At 38.3% G+C, this 26,286-nt stretch overlaps 1 long non-coding RNA gene across 8 annotated transcripts in view; it reads right to left on the bottom strand.

The window, feature by feature from the left end:
- Positions 1-1,613: 1,613 nt before the first annotated feature.
- LOC102151536 overlaps positions 1,614-26,286 on the bottom strand; it is a 71,491-nt gene continuing 46,818 nt past the window's right edge. For 5 of the 8 annotated variants that reach the window (XR_005367985.1, XR_005367984.1, XR_005367981.1 and 2 more), the window contains 4 exons: positions 9,245-9,279; positions 8,811-9,135; positions 4,858-5,034; positions 1,614-2,452 (listed from right to left, as the gene is read on the bottom strand). This is a non-coding gene — a long non-coding RNA (uncharacterized LOC102151536). Of the gene's footprint in view, positions 2,456-4,857; positions 5,035-8,810; positions 9,136-9,244; positions 9,280-26,286 lie in introns of all 8 variants that reach the window. The other 3 variants (XR_005367983.1, XR_005367979.1, XR_005367982.1) reach the window with 2 other exon arrangements.

Raw genomic sequence — 26,286 nt, 5'->3', positions numbered from 1 at the left:
ATACTGAAACTTCTTCCTTTCTCACAGGGAAAGAGATGCTTTTCTTACTCTATGCATGGGATAGATAACTAGATATATTTATGACACAAGCATATGTCACCTTTTTCTATCTCACCTTCATTTTTTAAAGAAGGCAGAACAATAGGAACCCTGGATTTGAAACCAACTTTTCTGTACAACTTAGAAGAAATCACCTAAATTCTCTGAGACTCAGTTTGCTCAGCCAAGAAATGAGAATAACCAGAACACCTGCCAATCTTACTTTATAGGTAGATGAGAGAATTGCTTAAGGTTGTGTCTAGGAAAATGCTTCAAGGACTATTTATACCTTCCTACCTATACCTGCATCTATATACCTACAGCTCTATAGAGATGTAATGTGTAAGAATTAAATGGCCTTATTATCACCAGAATGTTTCTGTTACAAGGAAAGCCATTTGTTATATTGTGTGTGTGTGTGTGGGGGGGTGTCACAAAGAGTAAGTAAAACAGTTTTTTTGCTTGTTTATTTTGTGAGTGACCCCATTCTCTATAGTTCACAGCCTCTTCCTCTTTTCCCAACAGTCAACCATTCTGGTCACCACTCCAACAGTGTGAAACTGTTGCTGGAGCAAAAGGCCACTCATTTCAAAGACTCCAGACACAAGTATGTCTGATTCAGCGTCTCTCAATCAGGGCCAATTTTATTCTCCTTCTCCCAGCGACATGTGACAATATCTGGAGATAATTTTGATTGTCACAATTAGGTTAGAGGTACTATAGTCAGCTTGTGGGTAGAGGACAGGGATGCTGCTAAACATCCTACAATGCACAGGACAGCTCTTCATCCCCAACAACAAAGAATTGTCTGGCCCCAATATCAATAGTGCCAAGATTGAGAAACCCTTATCTAAGTCAACATTGGGTAACTGTGAAATGGTTCAACTGTTCTGAAGCTTATTCTCCATCCCACTAATGTATCCAGGGTAACTTGCTATTAGAATGAAATTCAAGTGGTCCTCCTTGCTGTGGCTCATTTATATCATTGTTTGAATCAGGTGTATATGTCAGTCTCTCAATTTACAGTCTATCAGTCTCCAGGGAATTGAGCCAACTTAGCATTTTAAGCTTGTATTCAACTACAGTCAAGTAGAATTCTCCTTGGTCTGACAAATATCTCTGATTTTCTTTTTTTTGGGTCTCTGCAGTTGGTTCCTCATCTTTTGGTCTGATTCTGGGTGATTCATTCTAAGTTTAGGTACAAAAGCTCCTGCTTAGGGTTGAGTCCCTATACTCTGTGTTATAGACATTCGGTCAGGCAGGTCCTCCATCATACTGGATGAAACTCTAATCAACCAGAAGTCAGGAAACAAAGCAGACAACGAGGGGTGTCAGATGGTTTTCTAGGCAAATGAAGAGGCAGCTGTTAAGCTGGTTTTGCAAGCACAAACAATCAAGAGGCTAGGGACACCCAAATCAATTTAATATCATATAGAAGAACTTTGGAGGATTATCACTTTTTAGTATAATTAGAAGAAACTGTCTCCCTGCAATCACCAATACACAATTTAGAATAATAAAATGACTAAAAGAGTCAGAGTTATATAGCAAATAAGACACAACCAGAAGTAGTCTTCATTTTATTCTTATTTACCATTACATAGTAATGTTTTTATTAGGCTGGTAATAGAGTATCACAAGATGACCTGCTACAGATGTCATTATGTATTTTAAAATAGCTCTCTTAAATTCCACTGGAATTTAGGAAACAATTTTGAATAAATGCATCCAAAGAAAAATCATTACTGATTCTCATAGGAAGATAATATGCTTTTTCCCCTTTTTCTTTTATATCTCCTTGACATTGACAGTGTGACTAATGTACTCAGTGGTATGGGAAATCCTCAAGGCAATGACATCACAATATGTAATTTTTCCCTTGTGTACTCAGGAAAGTCAAAGTTCTCTTGTACACTTAAAGAATCAAAAAGCCTAACTTGAAATGGGAATAGTATCCAAAATAAACAAGTTGTAATATTCTCTTTCCCTCTCAACCCAACCTTTTCCCCTGTAGTTTTAAAGTTTGGAATTAGGTTGTCATAATAGTCTGACTTTCATTTTTAATTAGCCAATGACTTAGAAAAGAAAGGATGAAAGAAGAAACTTGCTGTGTATTAAAATCATTGATGTGTAGTTTTCTTTGGGTTCTGGTGTTTGATGAAGTGCCTTACATTGTTTTTTTTGTTGCCAGCAACTGAAATACCTACTAATGCTTTCTGGCTCTAAAAGAACTGCACAGCATTGGCTGCATATGTTTACCATTATCCACAGAACTGTCAGACCCTTTATTCCAGTGGAAGCATGCATGGAAATAGGCCAGGACGCAAAGGAACACAGTTCCGGTAGTGAAATTAGCAACTGGACAACATTCCCAAGGAAGCGGCTGAGTTCAGTTCTGGCAAAAATCCCACTGCTGCTGGTACAAAAAAAAAAAAAAAATTAGAAGAAGAAAGAGGAGGAGGAGAAAGAAAAAAGAAAAGAAATAAAAGGAAAGAAAAAAACCCACAAAGGATAAAATTTATTTAGGGGATAAAGGGAGGTGAATATATATGATTTGTGTAGTCTATCAAAAAATAATCCTGATAATTCTTTTCATTTATGCTAAGTTTTTGGTTTGGGGGTGACTTCCGATTTTGAAATGGCAAAATGCTTTTCTGAACCTGGATTACGCATAAAGGTTTAGCACTTAAGACTGGCAACCTTTTCGCCTTTGAAGAGAATTTTCAGAGTTTATCTCCTTATTGTGGTCACAGGATTTAAAAGCCATTATTTTGGTTGAATTAAATTGTGGCCATTATTTTTAGTTCCCCAAAATTGTATCCATTCACCAAACCAACTATGGTGAAATAGAAAAAAAGTCAATTCTCAGTATGGTTTTGTAAAATGTTGGTAAGGGTTACCTAAAACATGGACAATCAGTAAAAGATACATTACCAATAGTTTATGGTATTTTTTAATGTTTAATTGGAATTGCTAAGCAACATGGATGTATTTGTAAAATATTGTTGAATATTCAAAATATTAAGGGGGGCCCTTTAATATCACAAACCTTGTCGGGGACCAGGTAAAATCCATAATTACACAAATCTGTATGATCATAAAACAAAATGCATCTTGTCTTTTCAGAATCAATTAAAAATACTATGTGGTAATCATTATATATTTATTATTCTATTCAAGCTTAGCAACAATTGCTGAAATAGATTTTATTATCCCTTAAAAGGTAAGGAAATTGAGGCATGAAGACTCACATGAGAATTATTTGCAGGGCTAGAATTTGAACCCAGGTCTGTCTGACTATGAAACCACATTGTAGACTCAATAAACCTATTTCCTCTTCTTTCTGGACACACAGCTAGACTACATTTCCCAGTCTCCATGGTATTTAGATATGACCCTAAGACCAAGTTCCAGGCACTGGGATGTAAACAGAGATGATTTTACCATTTCAGGACTGGCCTATAAAATCCTTCATGCAGTACCCTCTTCATGCTATGTCCATTTCCACTGCTTTGAGGCAAATGTACAGGGAACACTTTGGATATGTTGAATATGATATAGGCACAAGAAAAAAAGGGTCTGGGTTCATATGTTGTCTCTTGAAAAAAATGCCAATTTGGAAATTTATGAGAATGAGAAATAAGCTTCTATTGTATTTGAACCTTCATACATTTTGATGCTTTGTTTGTTACAGCAGCTAGCATTGCTTTGCCTGTATATAGTATTGCCTACATATTATAATAATAGTCTTTCATACTGAATGGACCCAGAGAAGTCCATACAAAAGGGCAAGTCTGTAAATAACTTTTAAATAGGGACTTGAAGAAACAAGATGTGAAGGAACAAGGAGACACTTCATCAATTCTTTTAAAGAAAACTTCATCCAGAAAGGACACTTCTTACTTTTCTAAATAATCAACAAACATTTTAAGAGTTATAAAATCAACTATTTTATATTTAAAAATTGGATATACTATGTGAAGACCAATGTTATATTATGTACACAGAGATGTTTAATAATAATTTTTTCACTATCTCCCTTGGATAATTATTTTGATTTGATACATTTTATTTGAAAAATTTAGAAGGCAGGGGAAAGGAAATCAAGAAGTCCCATTATGCCTCAATGGGATCCTTTAATTCAGAAAACAAGAGTTGCTTACAATTAAATAAAATTTTCAAACTCTTAGGGATATTATACCTCATGTCTATGAATTCTGGTGATCAGGAATGAAATTAAACTTCTCTAAAAATCAATATTATCATGATGAGTTTTCAGGGTAGTTATGTTTGTACAAAAAAGTCCCTAAAAATGTACATTTTAATGCATCTATCTTTTCTCATAAGAGAAAAAATGTATTTAAAGGAGCCCTAGAGATAATGCTGGAGCTGGAGCTTTGTAGGATTGTCATAAAAATACCATATGATCTAAAATGAAATCTTAATGTCTGTAAGGAGAATAAAGCTGTTCTAAGTAGAGTTGGGACAGTGGAGCAAAGTCTCCTTCTTCCCCAGTTGTCCAAATCCAGGTCCAGTCTGGTCTGGCATTTACCTCTGAGGATCCCATGCACTGCTACCTATGGAAGAGGAGACCCTAAGGGTGATGAGTGAATAGTGCCAAAGTTCCAGAGAAGAGGCAGTGAAATACAGTGTGAAGATCATAAATTCTAGAATAAGAGAAGAATAAGAGACACCTGCTTTTCTACTTGTTAGCTATTTGGCTTTGATTAAGTCATTAGATTTTTCTAATTCTGAATTGTGGTTTATCTACCAAGGTAGACAATGCTACATACCTCAAATGGTTCTTGTGAGACTTACCAACAATATAAAAGGAGCATCTGGCAAAAATAGTTAATAAGTAGAAGTGGTTGCTGTCATGGTTGGAGGAGAGTCCAATCTTAAAGCACTGTTCAGTCTCCAGGGGAGGTAAGTTGACAAGACTTGGCTGGAGGGCTCCAATCTTTGGTCTAATGTTCTAGTTTTTCTAGGGAAAAACTGGTACACAAACACACAGAAAACAGATGTTCAGTCAACAGGATAGAAAATTTCAGGGAGCATGTGAAGCCACTCCAGGATCACCAAGTACTAGGATGACAGCATAACTGCCTCCAGATCTTAGTCATTGGGAATAGAGCTCCTGGTATATGGACAGATGTGGACAGGGCTGTCTCAAGAACTGGTAAGTGCTGACCCTTTGGGCTACATCTATATAGTGTCTGCATCTACATGAGTTTGAGGCTGGCAGAGAATGAAAGTTGTTATGAAAAGTGAGCTATGTTCCTCAATTTTTTTTTTTTGCTTTATTTTTCTATCACATTCAACTATAAGCCATTTCCAAATTTCTTATTTGCAATCATGGGAAAGAATTTTTCAATTCTTTCAAGTATAAACTTTTAAGATTTGAACCTTTGTGCTTATCTTTTAATTTCTAAATTATTTATGATCCTCATTGTATTTCTCCTTGAATAATCTTTATTTGTGTATTTAACTTCATTTGCCTACTCAAATAATTCTTGAAGGTAGAAAATGTGTCTTACTATCTCAGTCAGGGTCCCATAGGAAAACAAATGGCACTCTTCAGCAAGATAATTAAGTCGAATGAAATGAAGGGGTATTTACACAGATATGAGCAAGTTTTAGGAAAATCAATAAGGGACAGTGTGGTACTCTGGGACAAGCAATGTTGGGAAGCTGGTACTACCCATAGGGCTAAAGAGACAAGGGAAGGAGAGTGTAGTGGTCATCTGATAGGGACTGTGGCCTTTAGTAGAGATTCACAAACAACTAAAGAGAAAGAAATACCCTGATCTCATTTCCCCCAAGCCTTCTAATCTCTAACTTCCTCTCATTGTCTCTCATTGGCCAAATCCAACCAGAAACCAGAAGACAAAGGAAACAACAACAAAAAAATCTACACTTTTCTTCTTTTAAAACATCTCTTACAAAGGATGCCTAGCTGGCTCAGTGGGTAGAGTATGTGACTCTGAAACTTGGGGTTGTTAGCTCAAGCCCCACCATAGATATGGCTCAAATTTAAAAATCTTTAAATAAATACATAAATAAATAAATAAGAATCTCTTACAGACACTGAACATATCATTATTGAATTGAGCTTTGTGCTTTATTGGTTTATAAAGACAAAAAAACCCCACTAAATTGCACTGCTAACACTGTTGCTTCATTAAGCCTCTCCATATAACTTCCTTATCCTCCCTCTGCTTCCTTCCTTCCTTCCTTCCTTCCTTCCTTCCTTCCTTCCTTCCTTCCTTCCTTCCTTCCTTCCTCCAACTGAAACTCAGTCTCATGGAGGTCAGAGATGTAAACTGGTATCATTCAATAGGATGAAGGCTTTAAATGAAGGTGTAGAGATGTGTACAAAAGGCCATGAGAACGGTGAAGAGCAGTCTTAAGTCTGCCACAGGAAATCAGAGAGGTTGATGCAGGGCCTTCCCTTGAAAGAATATCCAGATATGTCAAAATGAGAAGCAGAAAGACTGCTAAGGTGCTGGCCAACCATGAAGAATTTCCTGCTGCTTTTCTTGCCTCTGTGCTCAATCATGAGATGTGTCAGCTGGGTGCAGGGACAGCCCTTAGAGACAATCGCTTCTATGGCCCCCTTGCTTCAGTGAGAGGGAGGGAGGGCATAGGGATGAGTGTCTCTAGCTGAAGGAACGTCTACTCCAGAAGTCGGCTTTCACTACAGACCGCCTAAGGTTGGATATGGATATGATTAGGGTCTGCAATAAGTGACATCTGTTTGCTCTGACCTTTGGGTAATGTGGCGTTTCTTTCTCTGGGGCAGATGCTAGAAAGGTGTTTATTGTGAGTTGACAGGGGTCTTGGTGGGTGGTGAGGTGTGAGTCAAAATTCGACTATGCATTTTGGCATTTTGTCTACAGATGTTTCTCAGATGTTTGTGGGCGGGCATGTCTTTAAATAAAGAAATACTAAATGTATGTTTCTTTTGTGGAGGAAAGGAAAAAATTCACACTTAAAAGCTTGGCCCTTTTATGCCTTCAACAGCACACTTGTTTCATGGCCAGATGAGAATTAGTTATTGCATGTATTTTCTGAAGGGAAAATTTGATCATTTAAGGAAAAATCATCTGGTAGTATGAAATTAACGTGCTGATGAAGAACTTGAACATGGCAATGGGGAAAGTATGGGAAACTTCATGAGGTACCAGATACTTGTTTTATGCAGTCTTGCTCTCCTTTATCTTTCTGGTGTATCCTTCCCCCTACTCAGGCCAAAAACTGGATTTGATGAGGCTCATTCTTTATTTCAAAGTTCACTGCATTTGGAGTTGTCTTCAGAATTCACAGTCTATACCTATTTATTGTACCATGGAAGTCATATCTTCCATTGAAGATGCTGATTTTATAATATTAGAGAGAGAGAGAGAGGGAGGGAGAGAGAGAGATCTTGAAGGATATTCAACTTTTAATTTCTTCAGAATTATGTTGATATAAAAAAACATGATTTGCAAAGGTATGGAAAATCAAACCATGCTTTTAAGATTATCTTTCTCTTTTTTTTACTTTAAGAAAGAAAAGTAACTAAAGGAAACATAAAACAGTCCATTTTAATTTTGGTTTCCAGAATCACAAGTTTTAAAAGAAAGTTTCTCAAGTTTCTAAAGAAATCCTCTTTTAGTTTGAAAAATCTATTTGAAAAACTTTATAAACAGATGAAGAAACTCCTTATAGAGTTGATTAATCTGCTTAGTGAATAAATGGAAAAATAGTGATGATGAAATGAGCCTGGAAACCAAGAGCTTAAACATTATGTGGAGTTTTCCTGCTTCATATCAAAACTTCTTAAAATAATGTTTTTGACAGATGCTTACTTTGACCTCTACTTGTTAGCAGTTATATGGAATTTACCCAAAAAAGTTTATTTTCAAAATAATTTTGTTGTGTATAGTTAAGGAGACCAACTTTTTCCCATTTAGTTTACTTAAAATTCTTAAACCTTAATGACTATCTTAACAAGGATGAAATATTTCATCTAATGCTCCTGCTTAAAAAAACAAACAAACAGATAGCTGATGAATGATTATAAGGATAGTTACAAACAAAATGAAAAGATTTGTTATATTTGTTGGTGAATGTGTTCTAATAGGAATATAAAAACTGCTTCTTCAACTTAGCTATTATATAGACCTATATTGTAGGTCTTACACAGAAATAAAGCTGAGAAATGTGAAGTGTGAAAACTCACATGAAAGTTTGCTTACAATCTTGAATTCTTTCTCCCCAATCGAGATAGTGTGTTCCAGCAAAGCTAGAGAAGAGATCCACCTTAAAATATTTAATACATGATTTCTTCATTTAAATTCATTTTACACTAATGACTGACTTGTTTCAATGCCTTATGGAAAGTGGGTCTAGGGTACCTGGGTGGCTCAATGGTTGAGCATCTGCCTTTGGCTCAGGGCATGATCCTAAGGTCCTGGGATTGAGTCCTGCATCAGGCTCCCCATGGGGAGACTGCTTCTTCCTCTGCCTTTCTCTCTCTGTGTCTCTCATGAATAAATAAATAAAATTTTTAAAAAAGAAAGAAAGTGGGTCTGTCTTTACTGATATTTGGGGACCTCATAAAGTCTAACTGTAGCCAGTCAGTAACTGTTGCTCAGTCAGGGAGCGACATGCTATTTCTTGTTTTCCTTTTCTCCTGGGTCTTATCCCACTTTCTCCCATCCCTTTCTTCATTTCTCACCTACTTGGAGGGAAAAATGGTAATAAATAAAGCTCTTTTTTTTTCTTACCCAAAACATATTCAGCAGAAGGTCCTGAGAACAGAGAACTTGGCTTTCATTCCTAATGTAGCAGGATGGCATTCAGTGTTTATGAGGTTCAGTACTACATGCTGGTCTAGTACATTCAAGGCAAATGTGTCAATCAGGACAGGCTAGGTTAGGTTATGGAAGCAAACAACAAAGCAATCACAGAGGCTGGAAAGAACAAAGGCTTATATCTCAGCTTCTTCGTATGCCCAATGCAGATTGGTGGGAAGTTCTGCTCCCCAGACCCAGGTCGACAGGTGTTCCTCATCATAGAATACTTCCTTCTCATCCAGAGATTTTGGGTTTGCTGCAACAGGGAAAGAGAACATGGAAAATTAAGGCCACTGTCCAGGAAGAGACATAGGTCAATTTCCCTTCATTTTGTTGGCCAGAATAAGATACATAGTCATGCTTACCCTCAAGAGGACAGAAAATGCAATTCTTTATATTCCTACAAGTAAGGAAAAATATTAATATTACCATAGCAAGTCTGGGATTTTTGTTTGTTTCTGGTTTTGTCTAAATTGACCCTCTAGACAAGACATAAAATAAAATGATCTGAAATAGAAAATATTGTCTTGCATATAATAAGCATTCAATAAATATTTATGAGTGGCAGGTTATTAGTTTTCTATTGCTGTATAACAAATTAGCATAAATTGAGCAGCTTAAAACAATACCTATTTATTATGTCACAGTTCCGTAGGTTTGAAGTTCAGCACGGTGTGACTGGGTTTTCTGTTCATGGCATATGAGGCTAAAATCATGACGTTAGTCAGCCTGGATTCTTATCTAGTGGCTTTGGAGAATTCACTGCCAAGCTCAGGCTATTAATGGAATTCAGTTCTTTCCAGTTGAAAACCTGAGGCCCCCATTTTCTGGCTGGCTACAGGTGGGGGTCTCAGCTTCTAGAAGCTGCTAGAATTCCATGTCATGGAGGAAATGTTCTTCAAAGCCAGCAACAGAGAATTTCCCTCACATCAAATCATTTTTCTCCTTCAAATTTCTCTGACTTCTTCCATCCCTTACCTCTAGACCCATACTTTAAGGGCTCCCATGTTGAAGTCAAGCCCACCCAGACAATTTCCATATATTAAGGTCAACTGATTTGGGATCTTAACTATAACTACAAAATCTCTTTTGCATATAAGGTAATATAATCACAGGAGCAATATCTTATCATATTTACAGGTTCCATGGATACTCCAGGACAGGAGATTATATAAAGGTAAAGGTCATTAAAGATAATTTTAGTTAATTATTTGTTTGTTTATTTATTCATTTTAGAGAGAGAGAGAGGCAGAGGAGGGACAGAGAGAGAGAGAGAATCTCCATGCTGGGTGGGGATCCTGATGCGGGGCTTGATCTCACAACCCTGAAGTCATGATCTGAGCCAAAATCCAAATTCAGACGCTTAGCTGACTGACCTACCCAGCTGCCCCAAGAGTTCTTTTAGCATCCTCTCTACACAGCAGCCTGGTTAGAGTACAAAAATTATTATTGAATTGTCCAGATGACTTGGGTTTAAGACCCAGTTCTGCTGGTTATTAACTGGATAATTTGAAGCAAGCCATGAGCCTTTCTTCTCTGTATCAGTTTCCACAATTCTAAAATGGGAATACTATTCCCTGCCCTGCAAACCCCAGAGAGTAGTTATGAGAATCAAATGAGATTATGTGAAAGCACTTTGTAAACTTTAAAGATCAACACAAATGCAAGTTATTATTATTTTGTTTGAATTTAATTTTGCTTCTGAGGACCTATGAGACCAGATCTTTTAAAAACAATGCTGGATGAGGAGGCAGGCATAGGGGCGGAGGAAGGTCTTGAGAGACACAGGCTTTTTGGCTTTCTGTCCTCACAGAACACAAATTTGATGAGCTAATCGTAAAATAAGTGAAAGCATATGCTACACATTTCTTTTTTTAATGCATGAAATAGGTGTAAAATTTTAGAGGATCACTTTGGCAAGATGTTTTTGGCCTCTGCTCTATATAATGATAATAATACATTACCATATATTTATGTGGTGTTTTCTGCAGGAACTGAAACACTTTATAGACAGGACTGTTCCTCTTCTAAATACGACTGAGGTAGTAGCAGATGTAAAGCATTTATCCATGTATAATGTTAGCATATAGACTAGGCCATTTCAGAACACAGGACCCTAAAGCCACATATAAGTACTTTATTTTTTCCCTTTGATTTATGATCTCTTCTTCAGTTAACAAATAGTTCTGGACTTTTATGAACCCCAAGCCTACCTTATTAGCACATGCCTACTCCATATTTTTTTACACTAAGGTTTAGCATCAGAGTAATTGCGTGCTTCCAGTTAAACATTCTCATTTGGTTATAAGCATCAAATAAATAAAAGTTCACATTGATTGAAAGAATTCTATGATGGTATTGCTTGATGCACAGACTTTGAATTTGCCAGCTTGTATATAAGTACACTAAGTGATTGTCAGTTGCCCAGGTATGTCTTGAGACACAGGACTAAATCCGGTACAAATCCATTTTCTTTGCTCTGAATCCATTATGAAGAACACTACTGAGAATGTTTAGAATAGGCTCATCACTTATGGAAATATACTCTCAACATCACTTAAACTTTGTTTTCTCTTCGGTACTTTCTCTTTATCCCATGGAGTTTGGAATCTGGCTGATTTTATTTCCAGTGAAAACTAATGGTTTTTAACATGTACTATGAGAAAGGAGTTCATCTCTAAGGAAAACTTTCAGACAATAATAGTTGCTTAATATTGCAGAGAGCAATTTAAAGAATTTTTGTGATTTGCTACCCAGAAGGATTTAAATGGGGACAGTCTATGGCATTGGTCCCAGTGTGAGCCTAGAGATGAATTTGGGATCAATTTTTCATGGCTTCATCTTGTGATTCTCTCATTCTTTTTGTTTGTTTGTTTGTTTTTATTTCTTTTCTTAAGAAAGGCAGTGCCCCATTTGAATGTGTCTGGAGGCTTAGAAACTCGATTACCCTACGTTCTACTACGAATGGACCTTGAGAATTTGTTTGGAGGTCTAGCAGGGGGATGCAGCTACTCATTTACCCTTGACTGAATCCTCCTCCTCTATGGGGGGAAGATCACCTTCCTCCATGGAGCACAAAGCCTCAGGAGGGATGCACATGGAGATTTGAGGGAGGAAGGAGACACCAGCCTAGCCTGCCAGATCAGCCGAATCAAATTGGCCATCATCAGTGGGGTGACAGATACCACAGCCAGATCACCTTCACATCCTCTATTATTCTTTTCTTTATTTTTTAAATTTTTAAAAAAGATTTTATTTATTTATTCATGAGAGACAGAGAGAGAGAGAGAGAGAGAGAGAGAGGCAGAGATACAGGCAGAGGGAGAAGCAGGCTCCATGCAGGGAGCCTGATGTGGGACTGGATCCCAGGACTCCAGGATCACACCCTGAGCTGAAGGCAGGTGCTAAACCGCTGAGCCACCCAGGCTGCCCTATTCCTTTCTTTAATGATGAAATTTTAGGCTGAACATAGAATGGCCACCTATCTACTCCAAGTTTTTATTCCTAATTTTTAAAAAAAAATTATTAAAAATTTAAAATAAATAATTGTTTGGAATAAACAAAAAAAAGTTTGTTATTTTAAAATTACAATCCTTCTCTCCCCAAACCATGGGTTCTAGGTTTGAGATTTCTAGTTTTTTCCTTCACCAGATGGCTTTGTTTCTTCCCAATTCTAACATTCCTGACCCTCAACACTAGATTTTGCAAGATTGTCATAAGCAGAAAACCCAGTCTAGGGGCACAGACTGAAAATCTCCCTACTCCTGGTTGTCATTTGGGTCCACATTCACTGTAACTAAAAACAAGTATCATCTGTGACTCAAAAGTATAAATACTTTTCTTATTGACTAAATTATATTATATATATAAAAATATATATAGTAGTTAGAACGACCCAAAATGTTACAACATTTAATTTCTGAAGCTGTAACTAATTTTATCTTCTACCCCGTAGTTATCTAAAATTTCATATATCACTTAGATGCTTAACAATAAGAGAGGATCAATGTAAAGTCGTCTCTCTCTTTTTTATTGAAGTATAATTAACATGCAATGCTGTATTAGTTTCAGGTATACAACATATCGATTCAACAATTCTATATATCACTCAGTGCTTGCCACGATAAGTGCAGTCACCTTCTGTCACCATACAATAGTATTAAAATTATTGACTATATTCCCTATGCTGTACCTTTCATCTCTGTGACTTATTTATCTTAGAACTGGAAGTTTGTATCTTTTAATCCTCTTTGTCTACTTCACCCTCCCCCAACCCACTTCCCCTCTGGTAATTACCAGTTTGTTTTCTGTATTTAAGAATCTGTTTTCATTTGTGTGTTTGTTCATTTATTTTGTTTTTTTTTGTTTTTTTTTAGAATTCACGTATAAGTGAAATCATATATTTGTCTTCTTTGCCTGACTTATTTCACTTAGCGTAATGCTCTCTAGGTCCGCCTGTGCTATCACAAATGGCAAGATTCCATTCTTTATTATGTCTGAGTAATATTTCATTGTGTGTATGTATGTGTATATATATATATACACACACATATATACACTATATATGTATATGTTTATATCCATTGTGTGTGTGTATATACATGCATATATATACACATTATATATGTGTATATATGTATATCATATATCTCACATATGTATATATCATATATCTCACATAGAAGTTTTTATATATCTTACATCTTTTTTATCCATTCATCTATTGATGGGCACTTGGGCTGCATCCATATCTTGGTGATTATAAATAATGCTGCAATAAATGTAGGAGTGCTTTTTTTGTATTAGCATTTTCATTTTCTTTGGGTAAATACCCAGTAGTGGAATTACTGGTTCATGTGATATTTCTATTTTTAAGTTTTTGAGGAATGTCTCTACTGGTTTCCACAGTAGCTACACCAATTTACATTCCCACGAATAGCGCACTAGGTTCCCTTTTCTCCATATCCTCATCAGCACTTGTTATTTCTTGTCTTTTTTATTCTAGTGATTCTAACTGGTATGAGATGATTCGTCATTGTGGTTTTGATTTGCTTTTCCTTGGGGATTAATGATTTTGAACATCTATTAGTGTGTCTCTTGGCCTCCTATATGTCTCCTTTGGAAAGCTCTCTCTTTTTAATAGCAAGTTTCTAATCTTGTACATTCATATGCAACTGTTTAGACTTACAAGTTTCAGATATGAGTAGAGTTTGATCAGTAATATTTTAATAATGTGACATAATGTCATATAGCAGGTTATTTTTTTTTCTTTTTCCTGTGCTAAGGCTAGATACAGCAGGATTTTTAAAAGTGAATTTATAGTCAATTAACTTTGGAAAAGAAAATACAATAAAGAGACCACCCAGTTGATAGCAGCCTTTAAATAGTGTGTTAAAAAATACTTGTATCTCAAAGTGAGATCCAGACACAGTTCTGATTATTTTGTTTTAAGATTGTTTGTTTACTTCTTGGTTCAAAAAAGTCAACAACAGGTAACAGTGATTTTCCAAATTTCTCATGTAGCTGTACAATATTTAGTGACCTAAAGATATGGTACATAGGGCACAAATCAAGTTCTCTAGATTGTAATTCTTTTTTTTTTTTTTTTTTTTTAAGATTCTATTCGTTTATTCATTAGAGACACAGAGAGAGAGAGAGGCAGAGACATAGGCGGAGAGAGAAAGGGAGCCTGATGTGGGACTCGATTCCGAGACTACAGGATCACACCCTGGGCCGAAGGCAGATGCTCAACCACTGAGCCACTCAGGCATCCCTAGATTGTAATTCTAAGATAACATGACAATAATGCAGAAAATATGGACTGCTTAAGCACTGAATAAAATACAGAGCAATGAATCATTAATTCCGCCTTACATCTTATTCTTTTTTTTTAAGATTTTACTTATTTATGCATGAAAGACATAGAGAGAGAGAGAGGCAGAGAATAGACAGAGGGAGAAGCAGGCTCCATGCAGGGAACCTGACATGGGACTTGATCCCAGGTCTCCAGGATCTCACCCTGGGCTGAAGGTGGCGCTAAACTGCTGAGCCACCGGGTCTGCCCATCTTACTCTTTCTTAAATGAAATACACTGCCAGCCCAAGCACCACCACCACCTCCTCCCCCCCACCCCATACACACTCCTTCCTGATACTCACAAACTCAGCCTCTTAACATATGAAGGTGTAGAGAGAGAAAACTGAGAAGACTAGCATGGCTCAGAAAACCTGAAATGTCCAGCTCCAAAATCCTCCCTTGCCTTCCTGGACATCATCTGTAGGATTCTGCTAACATAAAAATGAATGAGTCAGGTTTGACCATATTGGTAGTTTCTAAGCTAAGTTGTATATCTTTTCTCTCTCTCTCTCTCTCTCTCTCTCTCTCTCTCTGTTTGGTGCCTCCATGTTAGCCCCTAGCAGATTTAGGAATCTTCAAGTTCCTGAATGTTCCATATCTTATAAGCAAACTTGAAACTGATCTAAAGTATTGCTTTATCGTACTTTCTTTAGCTAAGACTGGAGGAAGCAGAGGACAGCAGGACAAATTCTGAATCTATATCAGTCCCAGGGGAAAGGCCACTGACATAAGCATGTTGACTCTTCTCAAATATGAAGTGTTCATGTAAGCAGCCTAGCAGAAGAGCTGTGATTGTAAAAGTATGATCACATACTTCACAAGTGGGAAAGGCTTATGAGGTGCCTGCATCCTGCAGTTTGTGTTTTGTATTTAATTCTATCAAGAATTATACGTGATGTATTATTACCCCCATTTTGCATAAATGGAAACTGAGACTCAGAGAAAATGAGAAACTTGCCCCGAGTAAGCTGTGACTCAAATGTCATTCTGACTGTCTAGAAAGCTCACACCCTTTATTTTGCTCTTTCCCTCAAACTACTTGAAGAATTAATTGTAAAATTTCTCTTTTATCATCCAGTACTATTTAAATGCCTAGTTATACATTCAGTAGGGCATCCATATGCTTTGCTAGGATGTCTTTCTGGCAAGAACTAGAAAACTGTGGGGTGATAGACTTCCAAATGAAGGGTTAAGTGAACTAGCTATAACAACTTAGACTGTCTTTTATCAAATCTCTATCTAAGCCTTAATAACCTGGGAAAGGATGACTCACACAGCCCAGAGGCTCTCGTTGGCTTAACGGAGAGCTGCAGTGTGTCAGGGGCAGGTCTGCTTAGTGCAGACTGTTCGATGAAGGGTCTGAATTCTGACTCACATGAGCTACATGACTGAAACAGCCCCTTCTGAAAAATCTGGAAGCAATGCTGCCCTCTTGGACTGTACTTTTTCATGGCACCAACATGGGGTTATCATCTTAATGTGTTTATAACAACCAGAGAGACATCAGAATGTGAAATCTTTAGGACACAGATTTCGTAGTGGTTTTGGCACAGTATATTCCACTGAGCCTTGCATGTTTATGGGAAATATTAAATAATCATTTGATTGGTGATTGGGGATAGGAGACTGAGAGCTGGGGGATATAAAAGTGTGGGGTCAGAGAGATTTTCTTGACTACAGAAGATAAGGAGCTACAAACTGTGGGAAGCTTTTATGAGAGAGAGTAGGCTCTATGCAGACATTCTCGGCTGGCTGTGTGGGCATGAAGCAATTAGGTCTGCAGATGAGGTGAATCAAAAAAATATTTCTAAGAAATTTTAAAGGTGTGAATAATTTGAGAAGACAGATAGAAGAGGAAAGAGGGTAAACTGATCTGATAGATCTCCTGGCAGATTAACGAAAATTTCCTGACCAGAAGTGCTAATGTATAGAGTCATGTATATTTCCTCAAGAAAGAGAACACTGCAGAAATATCACAAAATTCCAGAAACACTAAAATCACCACTCATTTTATGTGGAAAGGCAAGAGGCTGCAGAGAAAAAAGCCAGGTGGCTTCATAACAATTCTGGCCCTGACTGAGGTTGGGATAGAGATATTCCAGTTACGTCACATGTCTACAGGCAATATTGGGCCCAAAGCTTTAGTGTTGCACTATTGAGTGACCTAATCAAATAAGCACCCTCATATTTACAATGGAACTTTAGACCAGAGTGTGGAAAAATGATGTGATTTTACATGAAGATGAATTCAGAAGACATGGTAGGGGGGATGAGAAAGGACCCTTTATTTCATTTGTCAACACTGTGGAAGTATCTCATTAAACCTTATCATATCCAAATTAGTCATGTTCAGTCCAAGCCATTATCAGCACCAGAGGAATCAGTAAAGACTATACAATGGATCCCTTAATAGTCTAATTCTTATATTTCTTGCCTGGATTATTGGCAGAGCCTCCTAATTGGTTTTTCTTAATTGGTTTTTTAAATTTATTTATAAATTTATTTTTTATTGGTGTTCAATTTGCCAACATGTAGAATAACACCCAGTGCTCATCCCATCGAGTGCCCCCCTCGGTGCCCGTCACCCAGTCACCCCCACCCCCTGCCCACCTCCCCTTCCACCACCCCTAGTTCGTTTCCCAGAGTTAGGAGTCTCACATGTTCTGTCTCCCTTTCTGATATTTCCCACTCATTTTTCTCCTTTCCCCTTTATTCTCTTTCACTAATTTTTATATTCCCCAAATGAATGAGACCATATAATTTTTGTCCTTCTCCGATTGACTTATTTCACTCAGCATAATACCCTCCAGTTCCATCCACGTCGAAGCAAATGGTGGGTAGTCATCGTTTCTAATGGCTGAGTAATATTCCATTGTATACATAGACCACATCTTCTTTATCCCTTCATCTTTCGATGGACACCGAGGCTCCTTCCACAGTTTGGCTATTGTGGACATTGCTGCTATAAACATCGGGGTGCAGGCGTCTCAGCGTTTCATTGCATCTGTATCTTTGGGGTAAATCCCCAACAGTGCAATTGCTGGGTTGTAGGGCAGGTCTATTTTTAACTCTTTGAGGAACCTCCACACAGTTTTCCAGAGTGGCTGCACCAATTCACATTCCCACCAACAGTGCAAGAGGGTTCCCCTTTCTCCACATCCTCTCCAACATTTGTGGTTTCCGGCGGTTTTTCTTAATTGTGATGACAGACAGTAAGGTAGCTTCCATGCTCCGCCACTTCCTGGCATTCACACTTTAGTGTAATTTCCTCTCTTGAGTATATGTAGGACCTGTGGCTTGCTTCTGACCAATGCCTTTGGTAAGATAATGGGATGTCACTCCCATGATCATGTTATGTTATATGAGATTCTATACTGCTAATAGACTTGCTCTAGAGTCTATCTGTCTCTTAACCTTGCTCACTCTATTTTTTCTCTATGGCTGGCTTTGAAGAAGATAGCTACATGCATCATACAGCTGCAAGAAAGTGAATTCTGTCAAAAACCAGAGGGAGCTTGAAAACAGATCCTTCCCCTGTCAAGCCTCTGGATGAGAACCCAGCCCTGGCTGACATCTAGACTACAGCCTACAGAGAACCCAGCTGAACTTGCCCACTCCTGACTCACAGATAACATCATAAATACATATTATTTTAAGCCACTAAGTTTGTGGTAATTTCTTACACAGTATAGAAAATTAATACACTGATATTCCCCTCTATTCCCAATAATATTTATTCTCAACACAGAATCCAGAGAATCTTGTTAATATTTAAGTGTTTTCTCTATTTAAAACTCTTCAGTGGCTTCCTCAACACAAAGCAAAAGGCAAAGTTTGTACCATGGCTTTCAAGGTCACATATGCCCATTTCCTCTCTCACTGATCTATTGCTCTCTTACTGCCCGGTTTATCCATCCTGGCCATCCTGCCAACTCTCCAACATGCCAGGCACCCTCTCTGGGTCTTGGTACTTCTGTTCTCTATGTCTGGAATATTCTTCCCTCCAATATCCACATGGCTCACTCCTTCAGCTCTTGCATGTCTTGTCTCAAATGTCACTCTCGCAGCAAGGCCTTCCCCAGTAATCCTCTAAAAAATACGCCTCCCACTCCATCACTCCTCACCACCACTTCCTGGTTTTCTTTTCCTCACAGTATTTGCACATTGTACCATGTGTTTTACTTATTTGCTTATTGTCTGTTTTCCTGCACAGGCCATAATCTCTATGAACATAGGAACTTTTATCAACTTTGTTCACAGTTTTATCTCCAGAACTTAGAACATATAGTATATGCTCAATAAATATTTGCTGAAATAAATTTCAAAAACACATCACATAATCTGCTTTTAGGTTATATTCCCAAATTAAAATAAATTTTCCATTTAAGCGTGACATAGCATCATCAAAAATTCTCAACTCTAGAGTAGCCCAGGTGGCTCAACGGTTTAGCGCTGCCTTCAGCCCAGGGTATGATCCTGGAGACCCGGGATCGAGTCCCATGTTGGGCACCCTGCATGGAGCCTGCTTCTCCCTCTGCCTGTGTCTGTTCCTCTCTCTCTCTTCCTCTCTTCCTCTCTCTCTCTCTCTCTTTCTCTCTCTCTCTCTCTCTAATGAATAAATAAATAAAATCTTTAAAAAAAATTCTCAACTCTATTATCTAGATTATCTGCTGTATGACCAAAGGCATGGAATATTTCAAATTTGTCAAACAAATTTGTGCTGTGGAAGAAGACCAAGATGAACCTGACTCACTGAAACCCATCACATATCCAAATTTTCCTTTGGTTTTACAGATCTGGAGCTGAACTCTACTATCACAAGATCAGACTTCCCAATAGGGAACTGACATAAGACTAAAGCATCAAAATCAAGATGCTTTCCATGTGACATAGTTGTTCTCAAACCAAAGTTCTATTAGCTAACTTTCTCTATGGTTGAGAAATGAGAAAACTTGTTTCTTTAAGCAGTTGTAAAAATAATTTTGCCAACACCTACTTGTCACTAACTGGCAGAACCAGATCTCTAAGGCTTTGGATCTGGAATATTAACCAATATCTGCTGAGCATCAAGAGTCAAGGGTTGGCCCTGTGATCCAGCCCATATGCTGAACAGGACTTGTAGTGCAGGGATGTGTCAGGATACCTCCGTGACTGCTGTGTAGTAATTTCACACAGATTGGAGAATAATTGCTTGAAAAGATGTAATGGAAAGAGAGTGGATCTTAGAAAGACCCACTTAGTTTAAATCCCAACTGTGGTCCTGACCTCCTGACCTTAGGGAAATGATAACTTTTCAACTTCATTTCTTTATTTTTAAAATGGGAATATACGGGCACCTGGGTGGCTCAGTCAGTTAAACATCTGCCTTCAGCTCAGGTCATGATCCCAGGGCCCTAGGATGAAACCTAATGTCAGGCTCTTTACTCAGCAAGAAGCCTGCTTCTCTTTCTCCCTCTGCCTACAGCTCCCCCTGCTTGTGCTCCCTCTCTCTCTGTGTCAAATAAATAAATAAAGTCTTATAAATAAATAAATTAATTAATTAATTAATTAAATAAAGTTCCAGCATCATAGAGTTGTAATAATAAATAAATGTAATAGTGAGTATAAATTCCTTGGAATGGTGTTGGCACAAAGTAGAGATCCGTCAATGGCAGCTACTATTAATAATAAAGGTACATTAAAGAACAACTTCAAGTATTGCATTATTGGTGTGGAATAAAGGCAAACATGAAAGAACAGCTCTGAGCAGTGCATTATTGGTGTGGCCATAAAAAGAGCATGGCTAGGTTTGAGTAAAAAGATGTACATTCCCAGGTGAGAGTGCAAAGTTGGAAACCAAAGGGCTGTCTTCACATACGTACAATGTAGGCATTTGCTCACATATATATTTGCCCTTTTTGTGACCCATGTGGATGATGACTGAATAGCAGCATTTTCTACACTATGTATTATACTATTTAGTCTGATGATTCATGTTTCTATGTAACTAGAGAACCAAGATTCTGCTTGGATTCTAGTTCATTTATTTGTGGTTTAGTGTAGATGTACTTCTCTGTACTGACAGGATGGAGTAGGTGGCTTTCAAATCCCCCTTGAGCCCCAACTCTAGGGAAATCTTCACTTAGAATACCTTTACTCTATTAGAGTAAACTGGAGCATGCACAGACTAATTGAGACAACTTAACCGTTCATACTCACAACATCACACCTGGCAAGGATACATTGCCCCTATATTAGGTGAGGGATGTAGCAGCATGAAAGACCCCCACTTCCCAGAGCCTGTCCTCTAATGCTACCATCAGATAGAGCAAAGGAGTCCCACAGGGACCTTACAAGGTGATCCAAACAATAACCAGACTTCCCAGCTGGGGTGAAGGCTCTCAGCTGGGTGTGGTTTCTAGAAACAGCTTCCTGGACTCTGGCCACATTTTCTCAGCATGTGCTGCTTCAGTAAGGTTTGCTTTCTTATGATGATGGTGGTGTTCTTTGCAATTGGGGTGGTGATAGCCCAAGGTAAAAATATCCCACATGGTGTCATGAAAGCCACAAAGCCTCTCCTTGGCCCTTTTGTTCCTTTGGCTCTGCGGACCTACCAGAATATCCTTTACTTCTACAGTCCTTTGTTGTGCTGACCCCTCAGGAAGTGCAGAGGTCCAGACATGGCTTCCCCAGCCCACCCACACTCTTCCCTTCTACGTGCCTTGCAGGAGCAGATATGGTGAATGGCGAGGAGAGTCCAGTGGTTCATAGACTTTGGAATTTCATGACAAGTAAGTTTTCCCAAGGAAGATCATTAACAAAAAGCAGCTGCAATCTAACATTAGAAAACAGTATGTTTAGGCTTTAGAGCCATACCACCTAGGTGGAGTCCAAATCAGCCACTTGAAGGAGATGCTTCATTACTCTGCGTCTCCTCTTCAGTCTCTTTAAGTGGGGATGACAGCTGTGCTCCCCTCATAGGCTTCTCCTAAAAATTACAGATGAATTACCTCCTATCTGCAGGCAAAGCACTTAACAAAGTGCCAGGCACATGTTGTTATTATGTTCATTATTATCATTTCATAAAAGAAAGATTATTTTAACACCAAAAAAGCAGGAGGTATCTTAGAGTAAGGACAATCCTTTCCAATAAAACACAGCTGGCAAAATAAATATGTGTGTGTGTGTGTGTACAGGATCACTTAAAGTTTCATTGTATAAATGATAAAATACAATGATTTTCTTAACACCTATTGACCAGTTTTCAGATATAGTCAACAGTGTTATTTGACGTGAAAGTCAAATTCAGCTCTGTCCCCTACTGTTATTTAAATGCACAATTTTGAAATTATAGTTTTTCTTAGGCTTATTTTGAAAAATGGAAGTAATACAGTGGTAATATGCCAACTCAAAACATGTGGAGCCAATTAAGAAAAGTCAAATATAAGTAGCCCCAAGGAGCCGCAATGGTAGTCAATCCAATTTCAGCCTCAGGAAGGTAGCAGGGAGAAGACCAATAGGCCAATAGACATATGGAATAAAGAATTAGTGGTTTTTGGAGATCTTGATGTTTCTACAGAGAGGAGCAACTGGACAATGAGAAAAGGTGGCTTCTCTTTGAGCTTTACACCCTAACTTCTAAAGAGAGAACAATTCACTGAAAACAAATAGGGAATTGGAGCAGAACATTGAGGAGAAGGCAAAGGCTATGACTTGAGCTCGTGGAAGATCCTTGTGCCAGCACCCCTTGTCACCATGGCAACTGCAGCAGCAGTGGCTCCCAGGGCTACCTCTGCATTTGCAACGAAGGCTATGAAGGTCCCAACTGTGAACAGGCCCTGCCCAGCCTCCCCGCCAACGGCTGGACTGAGTCCATGGCGGCCCCCAGGCAGTTGCAGCCTGTCTCTGCCACCCAGGAGCCCGACATCATCCTGCCCTGCTCTCAGGCCACCGTGACCCTGCCCACCTAGCAGCCCAAAACAGGGCAGAAAGTTGTAGTTCAGAGAGTCCTAGTTCAGAGCCTCTATACCAGAGCTCAATCCATATATAGGTTGTCCACTATAGACTTGTGACTACTTCCCTAAACACCTAGTCAGGTTCTTCTAGCTCTAGAAAGTCTTAAATTACAATAATTTGTTATCCTATCCTTGTCCATTATCCTATTCCGGTCCTCACTTGGAAGAAGAATGACACAAGAATGGATATAACACTATGTGATAAGTGATTTTCATACTTTTGGAAAACTGACTTTTGGGTTTATATTACTGGATTTTAATTCTCCCTACATGAAGAGGATAAAAGGCAGAGCAGTGTAGATTCCTGTCTGTCCTTGTAACATGTTTCATACCTTGAAGCAAGAAAATAAATTAGTCAACCTCTCGAGGTTTCCCCTAGCCTCAGTAACCAAGTATCAAACGTCACAGTGTTAGCTGCCAGAATCAGGACAATGGGTAGTATACTGGAAAATAGAAATTCAAAGTCCTAGACTTGAAAAAAGTTTTGAAGTAGTCGATAATTATACCAGTGACACAGTAATCACCATTGTTAACATTACTCTCCTTGTCTCTAACCAAAAGTAGTATTTTAGTCAGGATGTCAGGTGAGAACAGAATTGGTTCAAATGAAGATTCACTTGTAAGTTTCAAATAAAGATAATTTAGTGAAGATACTTTTTATCTAGGTATCGGGAATAAGCAAAGGATGTGAAGGCATCCAGAGACTAGCAACAGTGGGAAGACTGAAAGGTCAAGAGAAAGTAATTGTGCTGTTGGAGCTCACTGAGAAAGAGCTGGGGCCATGGGAGCCATGGCTGGGGACAGGCCCCGCTGCTGACAGAAAAGCAGTGCTAAATAAGGAGGGAGAGGGAAAATAAATGCCTCAAGCTCTCTCTTTCATTTTGCCCTGCAGTCTCCAGCTAGTACCTCCTATTGGGGTACAGGGCCAATTCAACTGGGGGCAAGCTAGCAAGAGGGATTGGGCGATGCCATCTGTAGGCACAGGACAGAGTAGGCCTGAGAATGGATGTGGGGGGCAAACAGAATAACTAGAACAAGCACTTACTATATGCCAAGTCCTGGGTTGGGTGCTTTAGGTGAATTATTTTATCTAATTATCAAAAAGCTTCTATGCAGTAAGACTAGTGTTATCCTTGTTTTTAGAGGCATGAAAACTGAAGCTTACAGTTGACTAACTTGGTCAGCAGAGCACACTGCGTGCAAATAGTGCAGCCAGATGGTCTGACTCTGCTAGATAGTTGGAAAAGATGAAGAAATAAAGTTTGAGATGTTACACTAGATCAGGTGTCAGCAAACCATGACCTCTGGGCCTAATCTAGCTGTTTTTGTAAATAAAGTTTTATTGGAACACAGCCACACCCATTTGATTACATTTTGTCTCTGGCTGTTTTCACACTAAATTTCAACTAGAATTGACTAGTTGCAACAGGGACTGAATATACCATGAAGCCTAAAATATATACTATCTGGCCTTTTACATAAAATGTTTGGTGACCCCCTTCACTAGACAGAAGAAAATATTTCATTTGGAGCTGCTGTCTGATTTCTCTGATTCTGAAAAGGTCACCCTATACTCTCACTAAACACTCAGAATGAACTCCCTCTAGTCTGGACTCAGCCTGTGCCTGCCTAATGCAATCAAGGTAAAGGAAGACACAGGTGTCAGTCAACAGGGCACTGAACTAGATATGAAGGCAGCTGATTAAAGAGAAATTATTTCAACTATTAAATTCATGAATATTCATTGCATGGATTTTGGAAAATATAAAAAGTGTGATGAAGAGGATAAAAATTACACCACTCAGGATATTATTTTTTTAAAGATTGGTTGATTGATTTGAGATGGAGCATGCTTGCATGAGTGGGGGGTGAGGCACAGGAAGAGGAGAGAGAGAATCACAAGCAGACTCCCTACTGATCACAGGGCCCAACACAGAACTCAATCTCAGGACCCTGAGATCATGACCTGAGCAGAAACCATGAGTCTGTCGTTCAACTAACTGAGCCACCCAGGGTGTCCTTTTTTTCTTCTTAAAATTTATTTATTTATTTATATTTTTTAAAAGATTTTATTCATTTATTCATGAGAGACAGAGGGGTGGGGGGGACACAGGCAGAGGGAGAAGCAGGCTCCATGCACGGAGCCCTACGTGGGACTTGATCCCGAGTCTCCAGGATCACATGCTGGGCCGAAGGCAGGCACTAAACCACTGAGCCACCCAGGGGTCCCCTATTTATTTTTTCAGAGAGAGAATAAATATTTTAATCATACACAGATACATATAATTTTTACTTTTCCCAAAATGAGTTTATACTGCTATGTAACTTACCTATTGAACTGCCTTCTAACCTAAATGTTCTATAACATATATTTTTCCCCAAGGGTATTATAATGGCTACTGAAACAATAATTTAAATTTAAATAATTAATATTCATTTGAATCAAGTTAGTCTTACTCAAAATTTATTGAATGCGTTCCACATGCCAGATACTCCAATAAGCGTTGGGAACAAAATAATGAAGAAGCAACCTTGTATCTGCTTTCAGAGAGCTTATATTCTGGAAGGGAAGACACAGAACTGGTGAAAAATAAAACAACTGTAAATCATGAACAATGTTATGCCAGAAAGAAAGGAATAATAGAGAAAATTTATGTAGAGGCGCTTTAGATAGCCTGGCCAAAGAAGGCCTCTAAGACCTGAAATGAGAAGAAACCAGCGATGTGAAGAATGAGGTAAGAGAATTCTATGCAAAAGGGAACACCTGATGCAAAGACCCTAAAGATTCAAAAGAAGTTTGTTCAAGGGACCAATCAAAGATTAGCATGGCTAGAGATGAATGAGTACAAATAAGAGTATCATAAAATATGGTCAAAGGTAGCCAGAAGATTAACACCTGGGGTATACTATGAAATACTACTCAGCAATAGAGAAGAATGAACTCCTGTACAGTGAATCTCAAAATCATCATGTGGCATGAAAGAAACCAGACACAAAAGAGATGATACCATATACTTCTATTTATATGAAATTCTGGAATAGGCAAAATTCATCTATTATGATAGAAATTACACTAACCGTCCCTTAGGGAGTAAGGCAGAGATTAATTGAGAAGGGTATTTTTCTAGGGTAGCAGAAATGTTTTATACTATGATACAGGTATGTGTGATATGGGTGAAGCCGTTTATCAAAATTCATCAAGATATACACTCATATCTGTGCATTGACTGTGTATAAGTTGTATTTCAATATAAAATGAAAACCAAACAACAAAGAATGCATACACACAACTGAGAGTATATGGGACCATTTCATGCAAGGTAGTTGAAGCCATGGTACAAGTTTAGATTTTATTTTAAGCACAATGGACAGCCCCAAGACAGTTTTAAGCAGTGGAATGACATGATCTGATTTATGGTTTCAGATCAGTGTTGCTGCTATGGAAGAATGTATTGGAGGAGGACAACGTGGGAGCCTCCAGACCAGGTAGGGTGTATTGCAGTAGTTCAGGTAAGAGATGGGGGCACCTCAGAGCTAAGGTGGAGAGAGTGGGCTGG

Source organism: Canis lupus, chromosome 12 (assembly GCF_011100685.1).
Source record: "Canis lupus familiaris isolate Mischka breed German Shepherd chromosome 12, alternate assembly UU_Cfam_GSD_1.0, whole genome shotgun sequence".
Taxonomy (NCBI): domain Eukaryota; kingdom Metazoa; phylum Chordata; class Mammalia; order Carnivora; family Canidae; genus Canis; species Canis lupus.
This window is presented reverse-complemented; position numbering and strand designations above follow the sequence as displayed.